The sequence below is a fragment of the Muscardinus avellanarius genome (genome assembly GCF_963383645.1).
Source record: "Muscardinus avellanarius genome assembly, chromosome: 6".
In the NCBI taxonomy this organism is placed as follows: Eukaryota; Metazoa; Chordata; class Mammalia; order Rodentia; family Gliridae; genus Muscardinus; species Muscardinus avellanarius.
In genome coordinates this window covers 38,480,691-38,493,160 of record NC_137791.1, presented here as the reverse complement: position 1 = coordinate 38,493,160, position 12,470 = coordinate 38,480,691, and positions in this window count along the sequence as shown.

Below are 12,470 nucleotides of genomic sequence, written 5' to 3'. Positions count from 1 at the left end.
CTTTTTTTTTTTTTAGCTCACAAGTCTTGGAGGTTCAAAGGTGTGTTGCTGCTGACATTGCCTCTGCTCTGGTGAGGCCCCTCAACAGTGTCTCATCATGCAGCTGTCAACAGCAGAGGGTGGGCACTCAATACAGAACACCAGAGACTGGCTGGGCAGGTCTTTCTCTCTCTTTCTTTCTTTCTTTCTTTCTTTCTTTCTTTCTTTCTTTCTTTCTCTCCTTTCTTTTCCTTTTTCTTCTTTTCTTTCATAATGGGTATTGAACCCAGGGGTATTCTACCTCCAAGCTAAACTCTAAGCACTTTTTATTTTTTATTTTGAAACAGGATCTTGCTGAGGGTCCCATTAAGTTGTTAAGGCTGGCCTTAAACTTGAAATTCTCCTGTCTCAGCCTCTTAAGTACTTTTATATCACCTTCTCTTCAGGACTAGCAAGAGGACCCATGAGAGTACCTTATTCTCTTCCAAGTACATACCCCACGACCTTAGGACCCTCCCACTATGCTCTACCTTTTAAGGGTTCCATAGCACTTCCTATCACCACACCAGAGTCCAAGGTTTCAATATATGGACCTTTGGGGAACAAATCACATCCAAGTGATGGCAGCTACCTAACTGCACTATACTCAGTGCTGTATGGTAAGAATTATGAATAGAATAGTTAAGTTCATGAGATATTGGCACCTTTTACCTTGGCTTCACTGTGAGGCATGCCAATACACAATGGATACACAGAGGTAAGAAACAGAAACCTGTTCAAGTCCTGTGGGAATTAAGAGTGGAATATAACTGCATATCTGGACTCAAGAGAGCATCAGACAAATATAATTTGACTCTCTCTAAATATAATAAAGAATTCATCCCTTTCTTATCAATTAGAATATAATGATGATGTCAGCTGAGCAAAGAGGCACACACTTGTAATCCCAGTATTTGGGAGATTGAGACAGGAGCATCGCAGGTTCTCAGACAACCTCAGCTACTTAGTGAGGTCCTGTTTCAAAATAAAAAATGAAAGATAGGACTAAGGTGTAGCTCAGAGGTAGAATAGTCCTGGGTTCAATTCCCAGCACTGAAAAATAAGAGAATATAATGATGATGTCTTAATGACATCATTTCCAAAGAATATTTTGACACTAGCCCTTTATCTAGATTATACTGATTCTATATGAAGCATTTAGAGCAACCTGTACTTTGTGACATTTAATGCAATAGAGCGGTAAAATGATACATGTTTTCCTGACCATAGAAGAAAAGAGAATTATGCAGTATGTAGCATGAGGCAGAGTCATTTTCTTGAGTGAGTTTCACGTGAGTTTTGTGCCTGCTTATTAGCATCTCCAAATATGGATTTAGTTGTCTTATGATAGTATGCTCCTACTTACCAAAGATATAAGAACATGTAACAATTTTCTCATGAGTAAGGCAACTTATTTACCTGGCACTTGCTGGTGCATAGAAATCACAGACAATAAATCTCTCTTGAACATTTGTGAGATTTCTTCTTAAAATGCAGGAACTCTATCCCTCCTACAGATTGCAAACAATTCTAAACTCTTGCCTCAGAGATTTCTCTTCAAACTCATGCCAAAATGCAATTTATTTTGAGTACTCTTGAGTTTCTTAGGATTTTAATGAGTTTAATGAATATTTGTCTGTCATTTCCCACATCAACACTGTCTATTTTGAATAGGCATGAACTTCAGGGGATAATTCTTTGTTTTGTTCTACCCCAGGCTCTTTCCATGACAAGAAGGTGAACATTAGGCATTTTAAAAGCTGGTTTGACTCTGAATGTCATAAGGTACAAGAGTATAAATACTTAATTAACTATGATGTAAGGTGGATGTCTCCTAAATAGAAATAACTTCATCAAGGCCAGACCAGCTGGCTCTCCTTCCTTCCAATATTCTCAAGGAGGTGAAGCACAAATAGCGATTATAGGCCACTGTGGACACAACAGACACTGGAACATCACAATACTTATATATTCGGGCAGTTGGTGGGTGGGGTACAGTGCAAGATAATACATCACTCAGATCATGGGAACTAGAGGCTAAAAATTTTATGGGTGAGGTGAGAAGATTATAAATGTATGAGTACTTGAGACTGCCTTTATTCAACTGAGTGGTGAGGGCTTTGAGCTGGGTGTACATAGTGCAGGTAGAAAATCTTGTTTTTAGTGAGAAGAGTGCCAGGGGAAATGGCATGAGAAAAAAACAGAGGGCTAGATTCCCAAGCATAGTTTGTATCTAAGCTAGATGGAAGAGTGACCAGAGAAAGGCCCTGTGGTCCTTGAGGTTCTAGTAGGTTACTTAGGCTAGGAGAGATGGCAGTGATTTGAGCAAAACCCTGGCTATGAATAAAATGTGTATCCTAGCCTAGGCCATCATAGGAACTCATGAACAGGTATTCTTTCAGAAAAGAAGGGACAGGGCCTAGTGTCCTACAGAGCAGACCCAGGGGTAGAACATCAACATTCACAAAATCCTCAGGAAGGAAAAATGCAAAACAGAAAACCAGAATTGTTTTCAAAAGATTATTATGTGCCAGAGCAGAGCATCCTGATTTAGGTAATATTATTTTTTTTAAGGCAATTAAGAAGTTTGTTATGTGGTATTGAAGAAAAATCTCTCTATTCAGTGCTAGGATTCTTTAAGACGATTTGGTTTCCACCTGGCTGCCCAATGAGAATTGCTTGGCTGCTATAGCAACTGTGTCCCTGGATATATGGCAGTTGACAAAAACACTCTTTATATGCTGATTTTTATGCTTAGAGACGTAGGCTGGGCTGGTGAGATGGATAGAATAACAAGCTGGATGATGAAATTGCTGTAAGATAGTGTTATAACTCTCCTTTATCTCATACCTTACCTTTCACCATCAACAAATTCTGTCAACTGCACTGCTCATCCTGGTGTGAACTGACACCTCTCACCTGAATGTCTGCAGCAACCTCCAAACTTGACTCTGTTTCCCCCTCTTGTCTTTCTTCTTTCTGCTCTCTAAACAGGTGTCAGAATGGTCTTGTAAAAATCGAATTCAGATTACTTTATTCCTTTCATTGAAATCATAGTGTGGTGTGTCAGTCAGCTCTTGCCTCAATAATTTTGTGTAACATAACACCCTGTCTTTCAATGCTTTACCAGAGTGAGAATTGATTTTTTTCCACCTAGTGCTGTGTATGTATGTTTCTATCACTCTAAACCTCATTATGGTGTCTAATATAATTACAATGCCCCAATAAAGAAAAAAATACATTTTTTGTGGTAGTGAAGATGAAACTAAGGGGCATTCTATCTCCAAGCTACACCCCAGTCCTATTTTTTATCTTTATTATTATTGTATGTTATACAATATAAAATATTTTGTTTTCCCTTCCAGGAGTTCTTGTCAGGCTTTTGAAATTGGAGAAGGTCTAAGTACTTTATTTTTGGAGCTTTGGTCAATCAATGCTTGACTCAGTATACTTCGATTATTTTCCTGGTTTTGTATATCAAATATTGGCACACTTTCAATATTGGATGGTGCCAAGTTTCCAACTTGTGTTTGTTGTTCTTGTTTTAACTTTTTCTGAGGCGTAGAGGTTCAGTTTTCTGAATAAAGTGCATGTATACTTGAATGTATGATTGATCTTACTTTCCAGATCTGGGAGTTTGGCTACAGACTAATGATCTGGTACTTGAGAAAGGAATTGAAGCAGGCAGTTTCAGAAATAGGATCTCTGTGAAGAGTGGTACATGTGGAGGCCTGGGGATGCCAGTGGCCCAATTTCCACTGGGCAGGGTCAACAATGGCATATGGGGCATGGATGGATAAGCTCTCACATATGTATGTATGCCAAACCTACAATATCTTGTACCTACTCTGTAGGCCAGGTCTAGTCAAATATCAGCCCCAGAAATATGGTATGTATTGTTAAAAGGGCCAGGGTCATTTCCAAAAAAGAGCTTATTATCAACTAATAATTTGAGATGAAGTTAGGAAGAAGAGCTGTGATTTCAAGTCCTGGGAATGAAGCCAAAAGTCTGGAACTGGAGGGCAGCCAGCGTATCAAGCTGAGAAAAGAGGGAAACAGAGAAAAAGGGAGGTCTCTGATAGGATCACAAGAGAAAATAGCAAGGTAACGAGGGACAGTTCTGAAAGTCATCCTGTGAATGCAGTTTTGTGCCTCCTAGGTACAACGTGTGATTGAGGGGCACTAGGTATATAAGGTATGTGTGGGGGTGGGATTGAAAGAGAAACTCACCTAGTGCTGTGTGCAGGTATGTTTCTATCACTCCAAACCTCATTATGATGTATAATTATAATTACAATGCCCCAATAAAGAAAAAAAATACATTTTTCTATGGTACTGAAGATGGAACCCAGGGGCTTTCTACCTCCAAGATACACTCCCAGCCCTATTTTTTATTCTTTACCATTTTTTTGTGGTAGTGGGATAGAACTCAGGGGCATTGTACCTTTGAGCTATAACCTCAGCCCTATGTTTTAGTCTTTTTTTTAATTTTTGAAACAGGGTTTCATTGAATTGTGAAGGGCCTCACGAAATAGCTGAGGCTGTTCGAGAACCTATGATTCTTCTGTCTCTGCCTCCCAAGTATTGGGATTACAAACATGCACCACCACACCCGATGTTTTATAAATAAAAACACCCGGTGATAAATAAAAAATGTCTTATTTATCTAACTTGATTGCAGCACTGTAGTCATGTATCTTAATGGAGTACAAGATGTTAGAGGCACACATGCACACATCACTCAATTAGCCCTTACCCAGTTCCCAATTCCCACCCCATTCCCTCCCCCCTCTCTCCTTCATGTTTGGCTTAGTGATTGACTTTGATAACTTTATGAATGTATGACATGTACATTAGGGAATTTCTCTCTTCCCCCTGACATCCCCATCAGTAAGTCACCTTATTTTCTCACCTATGGTTTCTCCTTCCTAGCCTAGAGTTTCTCCTATGATCCTTTTTCTCCATAGCTTCTGCATATTAGGGAGAGCATCCGATTTTTTACTTGTGACTGAGCTGCTTAACAACAAAATTTAAAAGCGTGTTCTTCGACCTCAAGTCTTTTGTAACATGAATGTTTAGTCCAGTCTTTTGTGAAATGAATGTTTAGTCCAAATAAAAAGCAGGCTGGTGCTTGTGATTCCAATTAAAGGAGAAAGTGAAAGGATGTGAGACCAATAATTGGGTCTGTTTCAAAATCCAAATTTTTCTTTTCAGAATTCTAACAATACATTTAGGTCTTAATCGAGATGACATTTAATGGAACATACATTTATAAATTATTAAATTACATAGTTTAAATATTTTTGTATATAATCATTAAATATTTCAACATCTTTAAATTTTAATTAATTTATTTGTAGCTTTTACCACAGTATACTGAAAAAAGATCAAGCGGTTGAAAATACAATTTATTGGCAATAGTAAAGTTAATAATAAACAAAGTGGTTTTAGTTATGTACTTGTGATAGGTGTCAGGTAGTTTAAATAAACACTGGTTAAACTATATTTCATTAATTCAAATTGTTTTGCTCAGTGGGAAATCATATTGCTTAGGGAAACAGCTTTCTGAGATACTGATAGTGCATACTTTCTAAGATAATTTTGGGTTCATATAATTACTCTATGTGCTCCCTTGACAGTTAAAATTTTTTTCATCAAATTCCTTTTTTGTGTTCTGTCTCTGTTTTAGACAGTAGATAGTTTCAAGTCTTGAATAGTGTAAGTAATTCTTTGTTTATTCCTGTGAAGTTGGCCTGGCACAAGTGGGTATTTCTAACATTAGTGTCTGTTCCTGTTCTAGACATTCACATTCCCTTGTTTTTCCCCATTGTTCTCTCATTCAACTAATATTTATTCAGTGGTTATGTAGGTTCATAAAATGCTATATGGCAAGCTAGGCGTGGTGACTGAAGCTTGTAATCCTAGCATTTGGGAGGCTGAGAATGGAGGATCCGGGTTCACAGCCAGCTTCAGTTACTTAGCGAGGCACTTTGCAACTCAGTGAGACACTGTTTTAAAATAAAACAATAAAAAATAGGGCTGGGGGTGTAGCTGGGAGGTAGAATGTTCCTGAGTTTCATCCCCAATACTGAAAAAAAAAAAAAAAGGCCATATGACAAAGAACTGCTACAGTGGACTAAATTATAGCACTGTGTAGGGTCAGTACCAAGTATTAATGTGATGTTGGCGTCATAGAATGTATTTAGGAGAGTTGCATTTTTTTCTATTTCACAAAATAGATTGAGGAGTATTGGTATTAGGTCTTCTATAAAGATTTTATAGAATTCACTTGGTAAACCATCTGGTACTGGGCTTTTTTTGTGATGGTGGGCTCTTTATTGCTGTTTCAAGCTCTTTGTTATTGGTTGGTTTAAATTTTCTATATCGCCCCAGAGGTCTGGGCCACATGGCCCAGGATCCAGGCGGGTGGGCAGGCAGGGGTGGGGCACCCTTAGGAGACCCCACCCACCCAGAAGGCCCCGGACAGGCCGCACCTGGGTAGGTGGGTGGGTGCCAGCGGGGCTCCCTTAGGTGACCCCCGCACCAGGAAGACCCCAGAGATCTGGGCCACATGGCCCGGATCCTGGGTGGGTGGGTGGGTGGGCAGGGTGGGACACCCTTAGGTGACCCCTCTTCACCGGAAAGGCCCCGGAGGTCTGGGCCGCATGGCCCCGGCCCTGGGAGGGTGGGCAGGCACGAGTGGGGCTCCCTTAGGCAACCCTCCCACACCCGGAAGGCCCCAGAGGTCTGGGCCACTTGGCACCGACACCGGGAGCGTGGGCAGGCACAGGCAGGCCACCCTTAGGTGACCCCCCTGCTACCGATTGCCTGATCCCACATCCTCCCCAAACCACCCATACTTTCTTCTCTTATTTAAAAAAAAAAGGGGGGAAACGAAAAAAAAATATACGAGAGGGGTTAAGATGGCCGAGGGGTGAGGCCAGTGCCGGGGCCAGCGAGGCCAGGATTGGAAACTGCTGTGAGGCAAGGCCAGAGCTGGGACTTGCGAGACCAGGATAGGAGCCTGCCGAGGGTTTAGGCCAGTGCCAGGGTCAGCGAGGCCGGGATCAGAGCCTGTCATGAGGCTAGGCCGGTGCTGGGGCCTCTGAGGCCAGGAGAGGAGCCAGCCGAGGGGTTAGTTCGGTGAGGCGGCCAGCGAGGCCAGGATTGGGGCCTCCCATGAGGCAAGGCCGGTGCTGGAGCCAGCGAGGTCGGGATCAGAGTCCTCCAGGTGGCCAGGCCACTACTGGGGCCATCAAGAGTGGGATCGGAACTTGCAATGCGGCATGCACAGAGAAATAGCACAGAAAATAAAATCCAGATGCTTCCCCTAATTAGCAAGAACTAGGAGGAAAGGGGTAACAGGAGGAGGTCGAGTAGTAGAAACGGCCCTATTGGAAAGCAATTAAGGTGACCAATCAGAGGGGAGGGGATGGGGGAGGATGGAATCTCTTTAAAACTCATGAGGTGTGTAAACAGTGATATCAAAGATAATCACTAATTAAGCATGGGATTGAGGGAGGGGGAGGGAATGGGATGGGGATTGGATGAAGGCTTATTGGATGATATGTGCTTGAATAATCTCTCAAGTCTTGTATTCTAAAGTGATGTATGATACAAAAAATAATAATAATAAATAATTGCCACAAAAAATAAAGAAAAGATTATTTGAGGAAATGTAACATCTTTAAAAATAAAATAAAATAAATCCTGACCTCACCACATACAACATATGACTTTGGAAAAGTTAGTCCCTGTCTCTGAGTTTTCTGTTTCATGTAATGGAGGTAATAATAATACAGGGTTGTTGGGAGAATTAGTTAATATGTATAAAATATCTAATAGGAAACTGGGCACATGGTATGTGAGCTACTTATATGACTACATATATATACATATATGTATACAAACATAAAAGTATATAAGCATTTATATATTTAATTATATAAAATAAATAATGGTTGCTAACATTGTATATGTACATATTTATACACCCTTTCTATGCTTACATATATTTATATGATTAATAAGCCAGGCATGATGACACATGCTTGTAATCCCTGCATTTGGGAGGCTGAGACCGGAGGATTGTAGTTCGTGGACAGCCTCAGCTACTTAGTGAGGCCCTCTGCAACTCAGTGAGACCCTGTTTCACAATAGAGAATAAAATATAGGACCGGGGGTATAGCTCAGAGATAGAATGCCCCTGGGTTTCATCTAGTACCACACAGAAAAAAAACTTGCTTAATAATATTTTTCACTCATATAATGGTCAGTATTAAGGCTTATTATCAATGGTTACTGAAGGATGGAGACAAATACAGAAACTAGAAGCCTTGAGATAATGCATTAGAAAAAAGACATTGAAAATTGTCTCAGCAGCACTTGTGGGTCTGATGAACCAAGTATGCTTGCATTTCTTCTTAAAGTTCTAGTGTTTCTGAAAGTTAGTTCTATGGGGATTGGGCTCACTTGATAATGTGGATAACTTCACGAAGCAGCATCAGCTGATGGAATCTCTAGCTTTGTTCTGTCAGAAATGTTTAAAATTTCATTGAATTTTATGAACTTTGACATCCTTTAGAAACTATTTCTCTTCTGTTTACATTATCCTAGATTAAATGAAACTGTAGGTTTAAAATAGAATTAAAATAGTAAGTGCTTTTTTCTTATCAGGCCTCTATTCAATATACAAAGTGAAAAATAATTTAGGCATCCATTGTGTATGCATTTGGCTGCTAATATGTGAAGTGAAAGTTTCATATTTTATTTATAATTTGTTATGATGAAAGCCCTGATTCAAAATACAGATATAGCTACAGAACTGCTGTTCATAAATGGTGTCTGATTTTTTCCAACATTTGTCTCTATCAACAAAAGATGGTGCCATCTAGAAAATATTATGCATATTTTTTTAATAAATCCAGGGAATAAGCCACTTAGTTTCTTGGTAAATCTTAGTTATTACTTATATTCTTTTTTTGTGTGTGTGGGTCGGGAGATGGAACCCAGGGGCATTCTACCTCTGAGCTACCCTCTGCCCTATTTTTTTATTCTTTATTATCTTATTTTATTTTATTTTTGGTGGTACTGGGGTTCCTGGAAGCCCTTCTACCTCCGGGCTACAATCCCAGACCTATTTTATACTTTTGAAACAGGGTCTCTTATGCCAGTGCGGCTGGCTTCGAACCTGCACGATTCTCCTGTCTCCGCCTCCCAAGCGCGGGGATTACAAGCATGCACCACCACGCCTGGCTTATTATTCTTTATTTTGAAACCAGGTCTCACTGAGTTGCAGAGGGCCTCACTAAGTAGCTGAGGCTGTCCTCGAACCACGATCCTCCAGTCTCAGCCTCCCAAATGCTGGGATTACAAGCATGCACCACCACGCCTTGCTTCTTATATTATTTTTGACTGTCTATATTCCCTCTGGTGGGTGATAGTACATTAGAAAATTCTCCATTTTTCCCTCTGTTTATTCTCTGGGCCCTATGCTTCCATACCTATTAAATAAAAATCTTGCCTATGACTGACATATACTTTCATATTCCATTTATTATCTGATACAATATCAGATAAGAATTTGTACAATAATAATTTTTGAAAGCTAAATTAATTACTATATGATGAAATAACTACATATTAATTATCCATGTCATGGTTCATTTACATGCCATGAATGTGCCTGAATATTTCTTCATGAATACTTAGAATGTGTTTTTTCTATTTTAAAGAACAAAATGATATAATTAGCTTAATTTTATCATCTCATTACTTTGAGCATGCCATGGGTACTTTGGTAATTACACAAAATTTATTCACTAGTATTAGCCAGAAAAGAATGTTTTTTAACACATATTTTATGTTATATGAAGCAAATAAAAAGAATTCTTAGATCAGAACTTTTAAGCCATCTAGAATATATTTATTTAAAATTCCATATATATTTATTTAAAGTAAGCATATTTGTATTTATTTTAAGTATATAAGCAAATATACTTACTTAAAATTGCATAATTTCATGGGTAAGCTTCAATGATTTTAGAAAACATGTTTTCTTCCTGATCCACCTTTACCAGCTTTTCAAAGTATTCATCAAAAATGCCGCCAACAGACTGAGAACAGAACTCAGAGCCACAGAGGAGATCCGAGGATGCGGCAGCAGCGCCATACTGCCGGCGGCAGCGGCAAATTCACCGGACGGCTACAGCAAGCCGAGGTGAGCCGCTGCGGAACAACCAGGCGGGATTTCTCGCCGCAGGTAAAATCTAAAGCTCCCAGTGGCTGAGCTCAGCACACACTGCAGGGATTCAGAGTGGAAATCAAAACCAAGAAGAAATACGCCAGCCTCACGGCCAAGGGCGTTGCAGCGGCTCCATATTGCCACCGGCGGCAGCAGCAGAGAATTCACCGAATCCAGTACAGCTACATCTGCGTACTCAAGAAGAGTGAGTCAAATTGCGGGCCACAGAGGAGAAATCCCAGTACTGTATTCCCTGGGACTCGACCCAGTGGGGGAGGGGTGGTGGCAGAGATATCACACTATAGGAGAACGTGCAACCTGGCACCCCCCTCAGTCTAAAGCAGCCTCTATCGACTCTCTGGGTTGGAGACTCTGTGATACAACCCAGTAAAGGAGTAGTGGGGTCTGAGATACTACTGAATCGAGATCCAGGACACCTTAAGTGAAGTCATAGTGACCCAAGGGAAGAACCCAGAGAAGGCACAAACTTCCGAAATCATGGGAAAGAGGAATAATACTGGAGCTATGAATGCCCACAACCTCACAACATAAGAACCCGATAAAACAGAAAATCAGAGATTTTTTGAAGATCAAATCAGGAAAATAACTGTAGAAATAATAGAGGTGCTTTGAAAAGAACTCAGAGAGAGCCAAAAAGAGATAAAGGATGCAATTAATGAAGTAAAGGCATCAATTCAAAGCACAAACAACCGATTAGACCACATGGAGAACAGAATCTCGCTCTTAGAAGATGATCATTCCAAAAATGAACGCATAGTTTCTAATCTAGGAAAAAATATCCGACAGCAGGAATCTGATATTGAAGAAATATGGGCCCATTTTAAGAGAGCTAACCTAAGAATAATTGGAATAGAGGAGGGAAAAGAAAGTGAAACTAAAGGGATCAACAGTCTCTTCAAGGAAGTAATAGCAGAAAATTTTCCAAACATAGAGCAAGAGGTCGATACACAGGTCCAGGAAACTTATAGAACTCCCTTTAGACAGGATCAGAGAAGAGGATCTCCACGCCACACAATTGTCAAAATGACCAATGTGGAAGCCAAGCAGAGAATCTTAAAGGCAACAAAAGCAAAGGGCCAAGTGACATTCAGAGGCAAACCAATTAGAATCACTCCAGACTTCCCAAACCAAGTCATGAGAGCCAGAAGGGCTTGGAGTAACATATTTCAAACTCTGAAAGAAAACAACTTCCAGCCAAAAATTTCCTACCCAGCAAAACTTTCTATCAAATTAGATGGAGAAATAAGAAGCTTCCATGACAAACAGAAACTGAAGGAATTTATGTCTTCAAAACCAGCACTAGAGAAAATACTCAAAGAGATTAACTACAAAGAAGAAATAGGTAACACACACCAGAACCAGAGAAACAAGAGTTTCCATCCAACAGTCAACTAAGATTGGTTATCTGCGGAGATTCATTATTTATGTTAGTCTTTTACCTATCTCTAAATTGTATTGTTTGCCTTTATTGTTGTTAATTTTTAGGATTTCTAGTTGGAATATTAATATACTTCAGATATAGCATTTGGAAATATTTTATCCCATTCTATTAGTAACTGTTAACTCTGTTTACATTGTCTTTGGATATACAATTTTTTTTTATTTTTTAGGGAGTTTGTATACTCTTCTGTTGCCTGTGCCATTGAAATCATATCCAAGAAATCACTGCCAATTTCAACGTTGTGAGGTTTTATGACCCAGATTTTCTTCTAAAAGTTTATAGTCTTAAGATTTATATTTAGGTCTTTTATCTATTTTGAGTTAATATTTGTATATGGGATTAGGTAAGGGTCCAAATTTATTCTTTTCCATGTAATTATTATTTTTCAACAATATTTAGTTAAAAGATTATTATTTCCACCACCAAATGTTCGTGGAAACCTTGTCAAAAATAACTTGACAATGTAGGGAAGAATTTAGCTCTAGACTTTTATTTAACTCCAATGGTTTATATATCTGCCTTTAGAACAGTACTACACTGTTTCAATTATTGTAGCTTTATATGGTTTGAAATCAGAAAATATATATCTTCTAGCTTTGTTCTTTTTCAAGATCGTTTTGGGTATCTAGAGTCCATATTCCATATTAGGATAGATTTTTTTTCTGAAAAATAAATATATGAATATATGATAGTTTCACCTAAAAAAATAGAAAAAAATATTCTCTGGTAAGAAAGAAAGTAAAAAGA